This window comes from Falco punctatus, assembly GCF_963210335.1.
Source record: "Falco punctatus genome assembly, chromosome: 5".
Lineage (NCBI taxonomy): Eukaryota > Metazoa > Chordata > Aves > Falconiformes > Falconidae > Falco > Falco punctatus.
Window position 1 is genome coordinate 50,552,670 of NC_137584.1, and position 19,602 is coordinate 50,572,271.

The 19,602-nt window shown below is 44.2% G+C and overlaps 1 protein-coding gene across 9 annotated transcripts in view; it reads left to right on the forward strand.

Annotated features, from left to right (window-relative positions):
• Window positions 1–19,602, forward strand: part of HIVEP2 (HIVEP zinc finger 2) — a 145,077-nt gene that overhangs the window by 44,772 nt on the left and 80,703 nt on the right. For 2 of the 9 annotated variants that reach the window (XM_080390053.1, XM_080390048.1), the window contains exon 1: window positions 11,635–11,773. The exons of 5 other annotated variants lie outside the window; for them this stretch is intronic. The gene's annotated coding sequence lies outside the window, so the exon portion shown is untranslated. Of the gene's footprint in view, window positions 1–11,634; window positions 11,778–19,602 lie in introns of those variants that run through there. 2 more of the 9 variants (XM_080390052.1, XM_080390047.1) reach the window with 1 other exon arrangement.

Consider the following 19,602-nt stretch of genomic DNA (forward strand, 5'->3'; position numbering starts at 1 on the left):
GGCTGAAGAAGATTGCTGTGGAATAAGTCATGGGTGCTGCTAGATGTGCCATTTGAAAATGATCACTTAAGCATTGAAAGAAAAGGATCAAGAATTATGAGATTTAAACCTTAACCAAAGCCCCAAACCTCTAAATAATTTCTGCTATTTCTGCTTCCTATTTTCTAAACACTTGGGCTGTACTTGCATTGTGCTTTTAAAATTTCCTCCAGAACTGCAAAGGTGAGAAATACCTTTTCTCTGCAATAAGTTCTCTTGTGGGCAGCGGTACCAGTATGTGTTCTCCCGTGGCCCTTTACCCCCCCCCCAGCGCTTCTCACCCACCTCCCTTAGATTGCTGCCAGCCGGCGGGAGGCTGCAGGCTGCCCAGCGGGCTGAGGCTGCGCAGCCCTGATCGCCACCGAGGTGGCCGTGCAACACCCGAGGGCTCAGCTCAGGGCATCAGTCTGGCTTTTGTCCTCAGAGCCAGCTACCAATTTTCTTGAGACTTGTGAGAATGTAATTACTGAAATTTAGTGAAATTTGTTGTCTAGGAGAGAAGATACGAATGTCTGCAGAGGTGGAGAAATGTGGCGTTCAAAGAGTGTGTTGTACGAGAAGGGGAATGGTTCTTACTGGACAGTCTTGTCTGAAATACCATGCAGCGTGTGGTAGTATTTACGATAAAGATGAATGCTTTCATGGTGAAAGCATGGGGACCTGAGCTTACCTGGAGACCTTAATATTTTTTCCTACTACAGGGAAATGAAGTGGTGAAGAGGCACAACAAGGAAATACTGGTGAAAACAGACCTTTCAACAGTGAGCACAGCCTTACTGCCTTTGGTGGAGTGAGTAGGGACATTCCTGTATCGCAGAGTAGTTATGCAGAGATGCGCTGATACTTGCATATTTTCATCAGTGCTGAAGAACAGAAGCAAAAAATAGGATGTGGCTTTGGGGTGCTGTAATACAAGGCTGAATCACCTGAAATCAAAGCCAGTTCGAGGTGGAAATGCAATGGCTGATGTTTGTGTAACCTCAAATCTCCTAACCTGTACCTGAATTTACCTCTCACATGTTAGAGAAAAAGCACCCTTTCCACAGATGCTGTGTGAGCAGGGCAGCCATTTCTCCCCAACAGGAAGAAGTTTTTTTCCCTTCCCTCACCTTGTTGTCCAGTCCAGCAGTTAGGAATCAGATTTAACCCTCAGTGTTTATTTCGGGCCCTGTGAGTCTTTAATTCTTTTCCAGTGGCAAAACAGTTATTTCTGATAGACACACTAGTTGTTTGCTAATTTGTTTATAATCAGTTTTCCAAGAGGTTGCTTTGGTGTGGGAGGGACTGGATTCTTTGGGTGCAAATGGTTGCTGCTGACTCTCTTCTTAGTCATTAAGAGATGTTTTTCACATTAAGGCGCCTTTACTTTTAAGGGAAAATGTCAAGCATTTTCTGATAACAGACATACAAAGTGTGTGGTTGCCTAAACAGAAGGCATTCGATGAGCTACAGCATATGAGGGCAGGAATGACCAAGAGCAGCCAGAGCCTTCACCAGCCTCCCCAGGGAGAAGCCAAACAGCCCCCCATCCCCTCTGGTTGCTCTGCTGCTGCAGCCTCCTGCACAGCCCCCAGGACCTGGGACCCCACAGATGCTGTTTCCAGCTACCGACCTACATCCCTGCCAATATGCCTCCACACTAAAAGGTGTCACTGTTCTTTTCCAAAAAGAACATGTCTCTTTTTTTTTTTTTCTTTCAATTCCCTTGCCAGCTTTTTGTATTTTCCAGCTGCAGCTCTTTTAAGGCTCCCTGCCTCTGCAGATCTTGCCTTTTGTATAGGTTATTTTGGGAAACTGGGGAACCAGGAGGTGGAATGAAATTTAGGGGAGTTAACTGCAGTAGAAGTAGAAAGCTCTTTCCCTTGGTGTGCTCTTTCTTCTCTCTCTTCTTGTGACCTCTGTGGTCTGACCCCCATCGCATTGCTCGTTCCAGGGCAAGCCATAGCCAACGGTCTTTGTGCCCAGCGAACGACTTCTTCCCGTGCAGAGGCATGCCGCTTTGCAAGCTGTGCTTGCTGCTTTCTCCCTGCAGCGGCCGTCGTTTCTTTTCTGCTTTTCTGGGTCAGCCAGTTGGCCAAAAAGTGGTAGGTGGTCGAGCAGAGTTTTGAGCGCTGTGAAATACTGGTAGTGCTTGGGACGTTGTGTGCCTTAGGGTAAATTGTGTGCAGAGAAGAGTGTGTTCCCTTCGTTATTTCCTCAGTGGGGCAGCTCCGTCAAGGTGGTTGGCTTATTCTTGAAATGTGGGCATGTTTTTACGTTGGAAGCATTACATGCTGATTGCCAAACTTTGCAAAAAAATACAAATTTTTTGGAAGACTGGGGATTAGTGACTGAAAGCTGATCTGGCAAGGGGGGACTGGGAGTCCACCTGTGGGCTCTGGGGCGTGGGGCAGGCAGTGGTGAGCTTGGACCCCCAGACTGTCTGAGCTCTTCTGCATGGGGGCGATCACTTCACATCTTTGGTTTTGAATGCAAAAATGTAAGGAGAAATCTTTTGTGAAGAAGCACCCAAGGACTTTCTTTTTTCTGTGTAGGTTTTCTAAAATCACTAGTGCGTAGAAAGACATTGATGACACAGTAGGTCAGGCTGCCCTTTTGGTAACCGAGACAGTATTCAGATAATTGAGATGCCTGTGATTGCCCATGAAAATTTGCTGATGTTTACACTGCTGTCAGGTATTGAAGTCACACCATAATATTTATTGTGGGATCTTAAAATGGATTTTAAAATAGGTCGATACCACAGCACAAAGTGGGAATTTTCCTTTTTTTCCTGAAGTTATGACAACGCCTAAATAGCAGTATAGCGCAGTAAATGTTAAACATTAAAAGCTGGGTTTGCGTGTACTGATAGGAGTAGACTGGGAGAGTAGGAAGTAATTTGAGTTTTGTTGGTAAAGCTGATAGGAATATGGTAGAAATCAAAACAGGGGATGACTGTAGACTCAAAGCAGTAACTTGCCAGCTTTGAAGGATGGGTTTGGGTCAGCAACATACAAGAAGTGTTAATGAGGAGGACTTTAACCCTAAATTTAAAAAAAAAAAAAAAGAAAAAAAGAAAAAAAAAAGAGGATGATTTTACACAAGAAGCTGCACAACTGTCAGCCAAATACAGGGAGAATGAAATCAACGGAACATGAAGTACTCTCTTAAAACACATACAAATGGAGGGTTTTTACTACCGTGCTATGGCAGAGATCAATTAAACTGTGCAGAATGGTTATGCAAAATGTTCGCTGTAGGGAAATTGCCATTTTCCGTAGATTCTAGGAAGGAGTGCTGGCACACTGCCGGCGGTGATTTATTTTCACCCAGCCCTGGTGCTTGTGGCTGGCACTCAATGAAATCTTCCAGGGCAAATTATTTATTTAATTAGGAATGGCCACAGTTGCACCGAGAGACTGGCAGCTCATCAGCAGGAGGTCTGTTAGAGATTAAGTCTAACTTTGTACAGTTAGGCTGCTTATATATACTATAAATAATTAAAATCGTAAATAAGTGTATGTTGGCATTTTTGTTTAAGCTTATTAACAACAGTTCACAGTATTGAATGTGCTGTACGTACTGCCATGCATTATAGTCCTCTAATTTCTTGATTAACTAACCCAGAGGCTTGTGCAGCAAGCTGAAACATCAGATTGTTGCTAACTGAACTTTTGAACTTTTCATAAAGGAAGGAGACATCAGTAAGAGAAGAGCCAAATTTATGAGTGCATAAGCATGAGCAACCCAAAACCTTTCATTTCAGTGGGCATTCCTGTAAGAGCAAAGAGAGAAATCCCCCTCTTCTTGCTCCAGATAGGCAAGGTGGTGCTTTCTCTGTGGTTTAGCATATTCCAGGGGTAACAGTTATAGCTGGTGGTTTGAGGAAGTCCCAGGAAGAGAGGAATTTGGATGTAACTAATGAAACTGTTGTTTGAGGAGAAATCCCTGGAAAGTCTCGACAAAATTTCATATTGTTATCTGTGTTGTTTTTATTGTGGTTTTTTTTTTTTTTTTTTTAAGAAAATAAAAGGTGAGGCAATGTGATTTGGTAATTGTGCTTTGATCAATAAATTTGATTTTGGAAGAATACATTCTGAGTTTGATCTTTGCTTTCTTTCCCTGGTTGTTGAGTAGTAAGAAAAAAATCTTGCAAGAGGAAAAGAAGCCACCTCTTTTAGATGAAACCACTCATGGATTTAAGCTGTGTAGTTTGGTGTGAAGGAAAAAAGTGGACAAACATTTTGAAAAATACCAGAAATGGACAGTTTTAAAACATCGGACATAATTGGTTTTGGACAGGGCTGATAAGCAAATCAACACAAAGCTAAATTCACCTTCCAGGGGCAAGTTCCCCTTTCAGTGGGCGCTGGCAGCAGGGCCCAGCAGGCAGGCTGCCAGCAGCCAAGATGGGGCTGTCTCTTGCATGGGGTGGTTTGGACCTTCCCCTCTCCTCGCCCTGCACTTCCTCCCTGGTCCTGCTGGCTGCCTGATGGTCCTCTCTGAAGCTGTTGGCAGCAGTGTCGGAAACATCTCTCGACTCTGAGAGGCTGGCTTTTCTCTCTGCAGCCTGGGCTCTCCAGCGCTGCTGAAACATTGAGCGAGCGGGTGGTTGGTGTTTGAGGAAGGGTTTCCTACTGTCCTGGCTGTGGTTTCACATCCTGGAGGGGCTGCTCCTGCTACCCATCTTCTGCAGCTGCCCGCCTGAGCCCACGCTGGGCTGGTTTGGGCAGCTGGACAGGCAGCAAGCTGTTGGGCAGCCAGGGATTTCTGATGGGTTAGCGCCTTGTCTCCCCATGGGCACAGGCAAACTCTAGAGCTGGCAGGAGCACGTGGCTGGCATGCGGAGGAAGAAGCAAAGCGGCATCTCCCCCTCTTGGCTCACAGCTTGCCACTGGATTGACCTTGCCAGAGCATGAAACTGCATCCTCAACATGCAGATCAGGTCCTGTACGTGCAAGGTCATTCACACTTGAGTACTGTGTTACGTTATCACGGTAATCAGGAACAGATACCAAGAAGATGATGGTGGAGGACAGCAATGTTTCCTGTGCTGCCCTTTTCCACTCCCCACTTGTGAATCCCAAGTCGATCTCTGTGTTTCCCTTTCCAGATGGAGTTAGAAATGGAAATGCATTCAGGATTGGGTTTTTATTGGCAGCACCTGTGAACGATTAAAGACTGCAGATTTGCAATCAAACTTCAAAGTGAAATGAGTGTGATTTCAGAATAGATTGTTTGCAGTCATTATTTTTATTTTTATTTTTTGCAAAGAAATAAAAGGCTTTACAGTATCTCCTCAGTACTCCTAATTTCTGTGCACTGGAATCGTAGAATCACAGAATGATTTTGGTTGGATGGAACCTTTAAAGATCATCTAGTCCAGTCCTCCTGCTGTGGGCAGGGACATCTACCACTAGACCAGGTTGCGCAAAGACCCATCCAACCTGGCCTTGAATACTTCTAGGGATGGGGCATCCACAGTTTCTCTGGGCAACCCTTTCCAGTGCCTCAGCACCTTCGTTGTAAAAAATTTCTTCCTTATGTCCAATCTAAACATACCCTTTATCAGTTCAAACCTGTTGCCCCTTGTCCTGTCACTACAAATCTTGGTAAAAACTCTTCATCTTTCTTATAAGCCCCCTTTACATATTGAAGAGCCATGATAAGGTCTCGATGGAGCCTTCTCCAGGCTGAACAACTCCACCTCTCTGAGCTTTTCTCTGTAGGAGAGGTGTACCATCCCTCTGACAATTTTTGTGGCCCTTCTCTGGACCCTGCCCAACAGGTCAGTCTGTCTTGTGCTGGGGACCCCAGAACTGGGTGCAGTACTCTAGGTGGGGTCTCAGGAGCGTGGGGCAGAGGGGAAGAATCATCATGGGGATTGAGTGCACCCTCAGCAAGTTTGCAGGTGGCGCCAAGCTGAGCAGTGCAGTTGATACACTTGAGGGAAGGGAAGCCATCGCAAGGGACCTTGACAGGCTTGGGAAGTGGACCAGTGTAAAACTCATGGAGTTTAACAAGGCCAAGTGCAAGGTCCTGCACCTGGGTTGGAGTAATCCTCAGTACCATACAGGTGAGGCACGAATAGAGGAGGAGTTGTGAATATTGTCATGTGGTGGGTTGACCCTGGCTGGATGCCAGGTGCCACCAAAGCCGCTCTGTCACGGCCCTCCTCAGCTGGGCAGGGGAGGGAGAGAAAATACAAGGAAAGGCTCGTGGGTCGGGATAAGGGCAGGGAGAGATCACTCAGCAATCACCGTCATGGGCACAACAGGCTCGGCTTGGGGAAATTAGTTTAAATGATTACCAATCAGGTCTGAGTAGGGTAATGAGAAATAAAGCCAAATCTTTAAAAACGCCTTCCCCCACCCCTTCCTCCTTCCCAGGCTTAACTTCACTCCCCATTTTCTCTCCCCCCTCCCCACCAGCGGCGCAGGGGTCGGGGAATGGGGCTGCGGTCAGTCCATCACACGCTGTCTCTGGGGCAGGAGGCTCCTCACACTCTGCCCTGCTCCAGCCTGGGGTCCCTCCCACAGGGGACAGTCCCCCACGGACTCCTCCAACGTGAGCCCTTCCCGTGGGCTGCGGTTCTTCATGAACTGCTCCAGCGTGGGGTCCCCCCGATGGGGTGCCGTCCTTCAGGCACAGACTGCTCCAGGGTGGGTCCCCCACGGGGTCACAAGCCCTGCCAGGACCCTGCTCCAGCTGGGCTCCTCTCTCCATGGGTCCACAGGTCCTGCCGGGACCCTACTCCAGTGTAGGCTTCCCGTGGGAGAAAATATTAATACAGGTATTTAACAGTATCAGTCCCAATCGGGACCGCTTCATGCTGATCTCCATTTGGGCATTGAGCTGTTGACTGCAATTCTGTGGGTGTGGCCATCCAGCCAGTTCCTTACCCACTGAATAGTCCATTCATCAAATCAGTATCTCTCCAATGTAGAGAGACAGGGATGTTGTGTGGGACTGTGTCAAAGACCTTACAGAAGTCAAGACAGATGACATCAGTTTCTCTTCCCTTACCCACCAACGCAGTAGAATAATACATAGAATAGACCCATCATGTTTTATTGGGTAACTTCATTTTGTCCCTTCAAGTCAAGTAGCATACATAAGATGTGAACAGACTGCTGAGACTACTATTATTTTTCATCACCGTATTCTAAAAATACTTCTAAAGGATTTGGGTAAAGAATAGATCTCAAAAGTATTTTTAATTGATATCTTGGAATAGGAAAGTACACCTTTCTGAACTTACAGTTACTCAACTGTAAATGAGCTAGTTATTTAATGGACCCAAACTGAGTACAGTGAAGTGCAGAACCCTTGCATCCTTTGGCTGCAGCTGCAGAAGGAGCTATTGCTATCAATTTCTAGTTTCTCATTTCAACAAAATCTGATTCCAGGTGCTCAGGCAACAGCTTTCCTTAGTTTCATGGTTTGATTTGCTTTAAAACTTCGGCGTAAACCCTGTAATTTACTGTTGACTATGCTACCAAATGTAACCAGTTTAGACTATATAATAGGTAGTGATAATTTGAAATTTAACTTTAAGTATACTTGTTTCCAAAAATACAAATGTTGATTTTCATGTTAAATATCTAAAATAAGCTGAACTTGCACCACCATTATCCATTGATACTCAGATTTCTGCAGGGGCATTTGAATAGAAAGGGAAGTATCAGATACCTACTTCCAAGTAGAGAAGAATCATTATGTAGTATCAGAAGCCTCTACTTCTGTGCTTTAATATTTAAATATTTTAATATTGCTTTTCAATTATAATCAATATTACCTGTTTTACCAATGTTACTGTTGGGAGAAGAGCCCTGAGAGACTGATGTGCAGGCAGAATAAGAGTAGCATGACTGTTTTTATATTTCTGACATCAGTGTCCTGCTTTATCTAATGTTGTATGACACAGTGACTAAATGCTCCATACTGTTCCATCCTCAGTGAGCCAAACATCTTTTCCAATAATTCCCCTTGTTTCAAAAGTTGTAGAAACTTCTAAAAAAACCGATTTGCTAACTTGGGGTGTTCTCTTACTCTCTGGAAGGCTAGTAGTCTCTTTACTTTTTGTAAACAATATTCCTACGCCACATGAATGTACAGTCCTAACTGGATACTCAAGGGTCAGTAAGACGTAGTTCATCAGCTTCCTACTTCAAATACAGCATTTTTAAAACTATCATGAAGCTTTGTTACAACAGGACATCTCTGCACTCTTTTATATGTATTTAGATGGGTATATTTGGTAACCATCATGAATCCTGTTCTGTCCTTTACCTGTTTTCATTATTTACTCTCTATATTGAAAAGCCATACATTTTTACTACTGGGAACAGTTAAAGCTGCTCCTACCAGATCCTTGTTTTTCCACATCTCCTTTTACCCCATAGATACCACCTTCACAACCCACCTGTCACATTCCCACACTGCACCTATTCTGTACAAGGGTTTTCTGTGTTCCTTTATGTTTGAAGAAAACAGGCTTTTGAAAAGTCTGGTGGCTCCAGAAGTAGTTGCACCAAGCAGCCTTGTGCTAAGTCTCCTGTATGAAATGAACTATGCAAAAAAATTTCACTTTCCAGGTGGAGTAAAAAGCCTGTTGTAAGTGAGCGAAGGGTTTTGACTGTCCCTTGGTCAAACAACCCCTTGGTTGAGATGTAGAGATTTAGATTGTATCCCTTTAATGAGTATTGACAGGGTCCATGGTGTCCTTTTCCTCTGTGTGTATGTGAAAATAACATCAGCTGTAATGTTGTAGTAAGGTGCTAGAGAAACAAAGCCCCAGGATGCTTCCAAAATGCCTGGCTGCTGTGATTAACCTGTTCTGTGCTTCAACAGGCACATGACACATGGGAAGTTAACTTTCCAAGCACAGCTGGAAGTTGCAGGAGCAGCCTGGTGCTTCCCAAACATTTGAACAGTTGCTGCTTTACAGCTGTTGTTCAGACACAGAAATAAGAGAGTGTATGCTGCAGCTTTTTTTTTCCCAATCAAGGTATAAACAGACTTTTTGAGAATTATGAATGCAGTCCTAAAAGTTAGTCAGTCTCAACAGTATTTATGTTGAGCTTCAGATCGTGGTCTCCCTTCTGTGTTTGATTAGTGGTTCATGTGGTGCTATGGACATCTCTGTGGCTTTAACGAAATGCACAGAGGCAGCCAGCTGCAGCCAGCCTCTGCCTTGTGCAGCTGGGCAAGGAGGAAGAGAACGGAGCTTTAACCCTGCTTTCCACACAGCCTGCCCACTTCTCATGTCCCTTGAGTCGTCAGTGGCTGCTGGCATGACTCGGAGCAGATGTACTTGCTGGTGGGGTTGCCAAAGAGCTGTCCTGGCAGCTGGCACTCGGTGGCACCCTCCCTTGGTGCAGGAGCCGGGGACACCACAGGCATGGCATCTCCTGGGGCAAGTCTTCCTCGGTGGGGATTTCCCTCCACCCAGGGGATCTACTGTTTGGGGTTCGGATGCCATTTTGGTTGTCTCACCTGTCACGCTAGAGGTGGTGTCCAGGGTATGCGTTAGCATCCGTGCCTCACAGCTGTTACAGCCTTGAAGATGCAGCCGTGCTGCAGGCAGATCCCTGCTGCAGCCATGCAGTGGTGTGGTGATGGGGCCGTGTACCTCAGTCATACCCGACACAGCCTCTGTGGAGAGGGTCTGGAGGGAGAGGGGACGGAAGCATGGCGGGTGGGACGGCGAGCACGTCCCTTCAGCAGATGTCAGAGTGAAAACAGAGGCGAGCGAGCTCCGCTGGCTCAGGCTTGTGCCACGGCAGAAGGGAGGTCCTGGGCTGCGAGTTGTGAAACTGTCTGATCCATCACTGACTAACCATACATGAATTTCAGAATGTGTGGCAAAACATATTATATGGCTTACAAACTGTTTAAAGGCTCCTGACGAAGGTGGGAATTACAATACTTCTGAATGGGGGAGGGACTTTGTGTGTTTCACGTGAAACATGGCAGGCTGCGTACTTGACAGTTCTTGGTGAGGTGGTACAGGTCTACACCTCTCCTGTTTTTGATGACACTTGTGTTATTCTAAGAGCCTCTACAACTGGGAGCGCTGGGGGATTTGAATATTCTGACTCCCACATCTTCTGTAGGAATTGAATTGTTGTATTCCAGGGCGTTGCATGGAATATACGAGTGGACACCAGTGAAAGACTCGGGAATGACAGGAGGGGAAAAGAGAGATGGTGCAAGGTTTCTGCAGCAAATTGGTTGGGATAAGCAGCTAGAGGGCACCAATGAATATTTCTTCTTAGGGCTGTTAAATTAGGCCATGTGGACTGCCAGCATATAGACGCATGAGAGAAATGTGAGGGCTTTGCAAAACAGTTGTGCTAAAAATAATTTAATGTTATCACAGATCAAGAAAGGTAGAAGTTTGTAGCCTGGGACATTTTTTTCTCCTGCTTTAGAGGGTAAACACTATAAATCCTGGAGTGTTTGTTTGGCTAGGTAATGCTTTCCAAAAGTATGTCAATGAAGTAGGCATCAGAGTCATAAAATACTTTCCTATATTTAGATTTTAAATATGCAATAGAAAGTCATTAACTTTTAGACTTCTAAGCACCAAAATTGCTTCTGAAAAGGGGGCTTGGATGTTCAAATCAGTTAATTAAAAAAAATTAAAGATTTTAATATAGCCAGACATGCACAGTCAGTGTTTTGCCATCAGCAGTGTTAGTAGGCTCAGTTATATCATAGTAAGTTTGGTTGCTGTGAGGGCATGAGAAGGATCCCGAAACTGAAGGGGGCAGGAGTATTGTGGGATTACCAGATGATGGTTAATTTAAAGGATTATGCTTTTAACTTGATATTCATGCAAAAAAAAAAAATCCAGTTGCACAGAATCATAGAGTAATAATTTAGGCTAGAAGGGATCTCTGAGAGTTATCTTTCTAGCCCCTGCTCAAAGCAGGTGCACAGTAGGCGGTTTTGCATGTCATTGATAACTTAAGTGGTTTTGATTTGTGCAAGAAAGATTAACTATTCAGCTTTGGGTTTTTTTGAGCAGTAGAGAGGCAAATGCCAAAGAGGGGTAAAAATTAAGCCAAAAGTATTTTATAAAGAAGTTGATCCAGATAGTGTTGAAGCATCACCAAAATATACCCCACTCTTTCACATACATGGATTTTTTTTAGAACAAACATTGTTCTCGTGTAGCACAAGGGACCTAGTTTGAGCATTTGTGAGTTAATTTTAAATCGTTCTTTTGATTGCTGGCTAATATACAGAAGGAATTAGTAAATAGTAAGAGCAGAGGCTATACAGCATTTTATAGCCAGTGGTTCTGTTTAGACTTAATCCCTATAATGCAGTGTTAAAATTTACAAAACAGCTTGTAATTGCAGTAGCTTATTTAAACCAGCTATTTGTGGTTATGTCTGCTGAGGAAACTTAAACTTCAACGTTCCACAGCCATCTAATAGCAGCAAATTGACTGCGGGTCTCTTGTAAGAATATCTAAATGTAGGCTGTTGAATAATCCCTTTGGGGGCCCTGTAACTATTTTTGTGCCTGGATATGCGTCATCAGTGGGTATTTTCTCTGGTGACTAGCTTACATCAGTAGGTCTCCTACCATGCACTCTATCAGTGAGTGACTTATGATTGATGGGAGTCACGGCTGCTGTTTAGTTTTTATCTGTGACCTCAAATAATGGACAACAGGAATTTCCAGGCTGTTAAATTCCTTGAATGACTGAAGACACGGGATGGCTCTGCTGATACAGGCAGGTAGTGCCCAGATACCGGGTGTTCACTGGGGGCTGAGGCGGGGGGAAGGAGAGGGGGTTCCTTGGCTGCAGGGCGGTGAATGATGTAGCTCCGATGATGATGATGATGATGATGCGTAGCCCTACGCTTCCTGGATGGCGGGCAGAAGCCGTGCCAGAGGACGCCGAGCGACCGTGATGCTCTGACTAACTCTCCTGAGCTCTCCAGCCATACGTGCCTGCCGGTGGCAGTGGCGTTTCAGTGTGTTTAACTGCCTCATCTTTAGGGCAGTGCATTGCTCTGCTTTATCCCAGGGAGGCGAGCTGTGTGCAGCTCCGGGGAGGGAAGTGCTGTGGAATTTTCAGCTGCAGCCTGGTTGTTTTCTTAACCCTTTTTGTTACTTGCCCGTGTGCAGCAAGTGGATTTATTGGAGTGCTTCACCCGGGTGCTCTCTGGGCTAAATCTGAAGGTGCAGTAGGCTACGTGGTTTTAAGGTTAAGTTGCACCTGCCACAGTGACCCACTGAGCATGCATGCGGGCATAGTTGATTTCCTGGGGTTCAGTGCTTCATATTACAAAAATAAGGACTGCAGATACTGAGTTATCCCCTCTTTCTCTTTCCACTCTGCCTTTCTGTCAGAAGCTGACATGCAAAATGGGGCTGCAAGACAGATACAAGATGTTTGTGTTACCTGTGATGAATTTAGCAGCTTGAGTCAGCCCTACGGCAAGGCACTGTGTCATTCCTTCTTCTTTCCCCCCTGCTCTTCCCGCCTCTGCCAGGCTCAGTCCCCTGCATACAGCTGTGATAGGGAACAGGAGACCAGCCCTCTGTGAACTCGAGCTCAGAAGTCTCTCAAGCCCTTCTTTTGGCAAGCAGGGAGTAAAAATGACAGACGTGGATCTCTCGGTGTGATTGATGATTAAAAAAAAGTCCTTAATGCTGTTTATCGCGTGGCATTATTTGGCTGAGGGAGGACAGCAGCTGGATCCAGATTCCTCCTCACCACTTCTTCCTGTTGGCAGGTGGCCCTCCGCATGGGCTGGGCTTGCAACTCTCACACGGGTCTTACTTGTTTGAGTGCCTGCTTTTGTTTTTCGCTCAGGTGACAGCAGATTGGGTTTTGTGCGGGATTTTGAGACTTGAAAACTTTCAGAGGGAGAACAGGAGCTTTGTTCTAGCTTGCCTGTGTGTCTCCGGCTCTGCGTGTACTAGCCTAGAGGTCGTAGTTAATGAATGAAACTGGGCTTCCCGCAGGAGCCAGTTAACCCATGGCTGTGCATTTGTTGACACAGTGCTTACATAAAGCTGCTTTTGGTAGCAAGGCATGTGCTGTTGTAGTGTGGATGCCCTTGCTCAGAGCAATACAGGTTATGTATACCTCTCCGTTACTTGCAGACAGGTGCCTGGTATAACACACACACTGGGTCTGAAGCAGGTTTCCTCATCTGCTCTCTGTCTAGTTGAGCACTGGTTGAGAATTGCATTTGACAGAAGAAATAGGAAGAGACGCAGCAGTTAAAAAAAGGCTTGGAAGATCAAGGGAAAGGAGGGAATGAAAAGATTTTCATTGAACTGTGATTTACGAGTGTACTCTTGTTTCTGTACCTTTTTTTTTTCTGCAGTCACTTCAGTAAGGCTTTGTGATTCATGACAAACTGGTTATATAATTCAAAATCTGTGAAAGGTTAAGCACAGAAAGCTTGATGATGACTCTTGAGTCATTTGCGTTAAAATTCAGTGAATTTTCCTGAGGTACTGTGCTTAGAAAATACAAAGTTTGCCAACTGTTGATGTTGCTATGTGCATTATTTGCGACAGCTTTCTAGGAATCATTATGTCCAGCAACACATTAATATCTTTTGGCTAATACTGACCTCATTTCCCCCCATTTTTAGGGGGGTTGTATTTTAGGTTAGTGATAGTATTTTAGAGTAGCTTTCGTTTACAGCATTTGTACAAAAGCTCAGCATCACCAACTTTCCAGAAAGATTCCTAAGGCCTTCAAAACATTTCAGAAAGGGTCGTTGTTTGCCAGGAAAAAGCGTTAGCGAGTTGCCTGCTGTTTCGTGATCCTTGGCACTAGGGCTGTCTGCAAGGCGGAGGATGAAGTCCAAAGTGACATGTGGCAGTGTGGTACCTCCCTGTGTGCTATGACAGAGGTGTCACGTTGAGGACAAACCAGTCTAGGTGCTGAGCCTGCAGGGAAATCACACCATGTGGATGCCTGGGTCCATATGCCTACACCCTGTTGACTTCAGTGACTGAAATGCCGGCACCAAGTTCTGCTTGCACAGCTTGAACTGATGAAAAATGACTGCAGTGGCTAAAGCCTTGTTTTTCCAGAAGAGCCTTTGCCTGTTCAGTGACCACCTTTAAAATCTTGTCAGTCGCCCTGAACAACAGATAACCAGATACTTCATTTTGGTAGTTAAAATAATTAGGTGTTGTGAACAACGGATACTGCACATTCACTGGAAGTCAAAGGATCTGCTGCTGCATCTTGTAATAACTCCATCGGCAAACCTCTCCCTCCTCCAGCAGAGCGTGTTGGTGTTTCAGTGTGCAACTAGTTCCCAGTGGGCACGGGACTGTAATTACCATACTTGGGAGGTGAAAACACAGACTGAATCTGACACAGCGATATCAGGGGCTTCATTTTGAAAATTATTGAAAGATTAAATGCAATTCATTTCTCTCCTGCTTGTTACATCTATGACTGCGCACTCTGTACAGCTGCTGTGGCATCGGATATTTGTTGAGGGTCATAACAATGAATCAGTATTTAATGGTTTTGTATTGTTTTGACAAAGTACTCTCAGTGCTTAAATACTCTTGAGAATAAAGAGATGCCCTGGGTTGGGGAGAACAGCAACAGGAATACAAACTCACCTTGGCCATGGCCCTCCCTTCTGACAGTACTGTTTCATGTGAAGAGTGACTGTGTGGAGCAGGCAGTGCTACTCAGTCAATAACAAAATCATTAATGCAAGCAGAGATATGTTGCTAACTGTGAGCTGGCTATATGTTGTAAAAGTATTCTGAAATACGAGGCAAAGTGTAGTGATTTCAGTACTTCATGGCACACAGTATCCTTTGATCGTGTTGGTTCAGATTCATCTTAATATAGTCATAAATACTTGCTTTCTCAAGGTGATCTTTGTGTTTCCATAAAATCCCATTGAAATCATTGAACCAGCTCCTAAATAGTAGGAAACTCCAATTTTGGTCGGCTTGTGTGAGGAAGGACTTGCATAGTTTCATTGGTTTGTTTTGGGTTTTGTTTCTTCAGGTGTCGTGGAGGAAGTGTGGGTTAGCCATCGCCTCATTCAGACATTACTTTGCTGCAGGGAAAAATAAGGAGTTACTCATAAACATTGTTGATGTTTGTAGTCAGTGGAGTAATAAAGAGCGAAGAGGATGAAGAGCAATGCAGTGAAATAGTGTAAGGAAAATACAGTGTAAAGGAAAGTTGTAAAAGTGAAAAAAGGTACTGGTATTTCATTTTTGTGGTATTTCATTTTTTTAATCCCACTGATAAGTGAAAAGCCCTCCATCTTTCTGATGTTATGGCGTACAGTAATGTGAATGAATGGAGCCAGATAACCCTTCAGCTCTTCCTGCATGCTCTGTGCCTGATGACCTTGGTCCCAAAACCTTTGCTCCTCAGCTCAGTCCTTCCTGCAAGTGGCCAGCGATTTTCGTAAGACTGTTGGAGATCCAGGACCAGGCCGTCAGTAGGTTATTAGGTTTGTAAACATGACCCTGGCATCGAGTTAGTTTGAAAGGAATCCACCTGTTTGTTCGCACATGGGGAAGAAGAGGGGAGGAGGATAGTGCAGGTGAAGCCTGTGTGCCGTGGCAGACGGGAAGGTACCTCCTTTACGTCACTAGCCTGGCACCAACTCCTGTAAACTGTGGCACAGTCTTTTCTTCATCTCCTGTTTTGTTTCCTGTATATACACAGCGTAGTAATTCCTGTAGGGATTTTTGCTCTTGGCAGTATTCCTCTTTAGTGCCACAAAGTGAGCATTTTTCCTGCAGGACCTCAAACAGCTCAACAAGTGGTGTGCTGCCAGTGACTCAGTGCAGTCCCTGTCGTCTGCTTGCAGCCACAAGCGCTCCCTGCCAGCCTCCTGCTTTCGGATGCAAAGCTGTACGTGAATCCTGAGATCGGGGCAGGTAAGGGACAGGGTTATCCTGGGTATAGAGGCCCCATACCCCAAATAGATAGCAAGGGAAGAAACTCCCTTCCAACCCAGGTTAAAATCTTCCTGAGGCAGACCCTGTCCCTTTGCAAGGCATTTGGAGCGGCTTGGAAACTTGGTATAAAGGAGGCGAGAAAGAAGTGCCCCACACCAGCATCCCCAGGAGCCTTGATAATGTCAGGACACCTGACAGTACAGCGGTCCTTCAGAAATATCACTGTTGTGAGGGATTTACATGACACTGCAACAGCTAATAATATGATTGCAGGACAAGGCACTAATTCAGACTTGCTGAGGAGTTTGCTGAGTGTTAGTTTCATGTAATGATTTTGTCCCTTTGCAGACAGGCCTTTAGCATTGAGGACTTTCCCAGAAACCTGTTGAGCCTGTCTTTTTCTCAAGCACAACTGCTAGTTGCTACTCTGCCAGTTAGAAATAATAGCAACTAAGTTAAAATATGAAATTCCTTATAGAGATAGTTATTTTTTCCCCACAGACTTATTCCAACATGCTCAAGGATGGACTCTGTGCAGCTTTCTTTCTTTTACACGTGTATACTTTTAAGCAGCAAATGGAATGTACGCTTGGGGATTGTTCTGCGTGCTGCTTCTGACCATCTTTGTTCAGAGGAGATACAAAGTTAGTCTGTGAGGTCCTGACATCTGCTATCCCTTGCTCGGGAGGCAGGATATCAGTCTGCAGTGTGAAACTTCTTCCCCCCCTCCAGGGAATTCCGTTTCCATATACAAACGCCAGCTGGAAATCTGGAAGTCTGTAATTTGGGAATAGGAAAGAAATGGGTGTTACGACAACTAGGAGACACAAAACTTTAAACTCTCTTTCACTAATGTGCAGGGAGAAGTAATAGTAACCAAATTCTCTTGGTGCAATCAATTCACGGAATGTCACATTGAGTAAAGGGAATACGAACCTTTGAGTTTGCTTGGCTAGTAGATCTGCATTGTCCGTAAAGCTCAGGGCCATGTGCTGACGACGTAAAGCCTGTTTTTAAATACAGTGGTGGTGATTTTTCACCCTCTTGTCTCTTGACCAGGAGCTCAGGTCTTATTCCACCAGAAGCTTGCCACTGGTTACGGAGGGAGCAAGGCTGCAAATGAGATCAGTTGCTTTTTTTAGTTTAGCATTATTTACCTTGATTGTTATTAAATTAGATATCACACTGGTAAAAGACACAAATCCAAGATCACCTAGAAGGGAATAGGAATCTCAGAGAGGTATAAAGGCTTAAAATGTTGCAAATGAGCAAAGAGTTTATTGGGTTAGCTACAGTGAAGATCTGTTCTACTTTAACTACTGAAAATCATTATGGTGAAGATCTGTTCTCCTGATGGAAACCAGAAGAGCTGATAAGTTTGGCTAACTCAAAAGTGACCTGGACAAAACACTGTAAAATATACTACATAGATTTTTCTTATTTGGGTATGAGATGATCTAATAGACTTTGGCCATTTCCTTTTTGATCTAATTTCTGGGATTCTATGATCACTTTTAAGGAAGGTCATTTTCTTGCCTGTCTCACTGCAAACCTTCTTCCTGAAAATTTTTGGCACTTTTTACCACAAAGGGAGGCATTTGCAGAAATCCAACATGGCGGTATTTTGAAGACTCAAAACAGATTTTTCATGGCCATATCTTGCTGTTGCTCCGCTGTAAAATTCCCAGAATACCTGATGGGAGTTTTACATTAAAATGGTATGGTATTTATATCTAGCTATTCTTCAGAGGCTCAACTCATATCCATGCTCTATTCCCAGAGTAGCCTTCTTCCAGTTCTTTAGAGCTACAGTTCAGCTTTACAGGAAATAATAATCGTGCCTACCATACTGTAACTAAAATATTCAGACACATGAATCTTTTTCTTGACTTCCTATAAAAATTTCATTTATAGCTTTATTTTGTTTGTTCTGGTTTGACTATAATATAAACAAGAGTTTATTAAAGTGTTAGCTCTAAGTTGCAGTTCTTTCTTGAGACTGCAAAGTCTTACAAAAAATACTATTGAACTTCAGGGCAAAACCACATATTAACAGAAAAGTGAATAATGAGTCTGTTTTCATATGGATTTTTTAAAGAGTACAGCTTGTAGTTGAACTAAATGTACTGTTTCTTCCACTGCAGCCAGGAAGCCCTCATAGACTTCTGACAGCGCCGCCAAAAAATTAATGCTTCAGCTGTTTAAAAGATATCGAAAGCTTGTATGACAATTGTAATCTCTTCCAGGAATTCCCTTTTCCATTTTCCGTCCCTATAAAAACTGATAGCAAATGCTTATATAGTAGAAACAGAAAGTCAGAGGTATGTTACAAAGTGGTGTGCATTCCTTCCAGCCTCACGAGATGAGGCACAACATCTCCACGGTGGGCCAGCAAACATGGGCACTCCATTGTGTAAGTAGTATTTGCTTCAAGGATTACCCGCTTGCCAGGGTAGTGCAGATTTAAATGTTTGCTGAGCCATTTTTGAGTTTTTACATAACGTGGCACCCAGCAGAAGAGCTGTTGGAAATGGCTGGGTAGGAACTCAAAGCAGTGACCAAGGAAAGACAAACCCAAAGGAAGCAGGGAAATAACGCTGCATGTGCCAGCATCAGCTGACATAGCAGAACTGAAGGCAAGGGAAAGCGGTATCAGCCCGACTTCTCACAAATTTCTGTCCTCACTTTTACAGGCAAGATGATGTGACAAACTGAAATGAAATACAGCTTGAACTTTTGTTCTGAAGCATATCAAAAAGGCGCTGAAACATCGACTCAAATGTCAGAATTGCTCCTTTTTCTGTAACAAATTCCCAGGACAGCTGTTAATACTACTCTGTCTTTTAAGGCTAATCTTTAATAGTATTCACTGATACATAGTTTGAAATATATACCATTACTGTGGCTGTGGTGGTAGCGGTTTATTCTTCTCTAATGACAGAAAGGAGATACTGCGTTATGATCAGTGAGATAATTAAAGTGGTTGTCAATAAAAAAGTGACTGTGTTTACAGGGTACCCTTGCATTTAGCAAATGCCGATTAGAGAAATGCCACTTCATGTGCGCGATGGGCTATTAGTGCACAAACGCTTGTACAGTTATGCGCTGGGTCAGGAAAGCAAGTTACTTTTCACCTCACAGCCATTATTTTAAAGCAGACACAACTATCAGGCACACAACTATCAGGCCTTGCAAAGGGGAGCAGCAAAGTAATGAGTGTTTGAAAATGCAGGCTAAAAAGAAAAAAAGTCAATGTAACAAGCCTTGGCGTTGTAGGAGGTAATTTTTACCATGTCTACACTACATGGATTGGAAACATAATGGAGATGCAAACATTTTTTTCTACCACTTCAATAAAGGTAACGTACGGCCACGTTGTTCTGGTGCTTGGAAAAGGGAAGACAATACACATTTTTGTCAATTACCTTGTTTGGTACTGAAGTGCTTGTAGTCCACATGCCTTTGGAAAGGAGTTTGTGTACATCCTTCTGTTGTGCTGCCAATGGTCTGGTATCACCAACATCTTCCTCTATACCCCGCTCTCAGCTCTTGTGTGTCTCTGACTGACTTCCGTAAATGAAATAAAGGGCAGTTCTGCAAGTGACCTGGTGCAAGACATGGCCTTGGGTGTTTATTACTCAC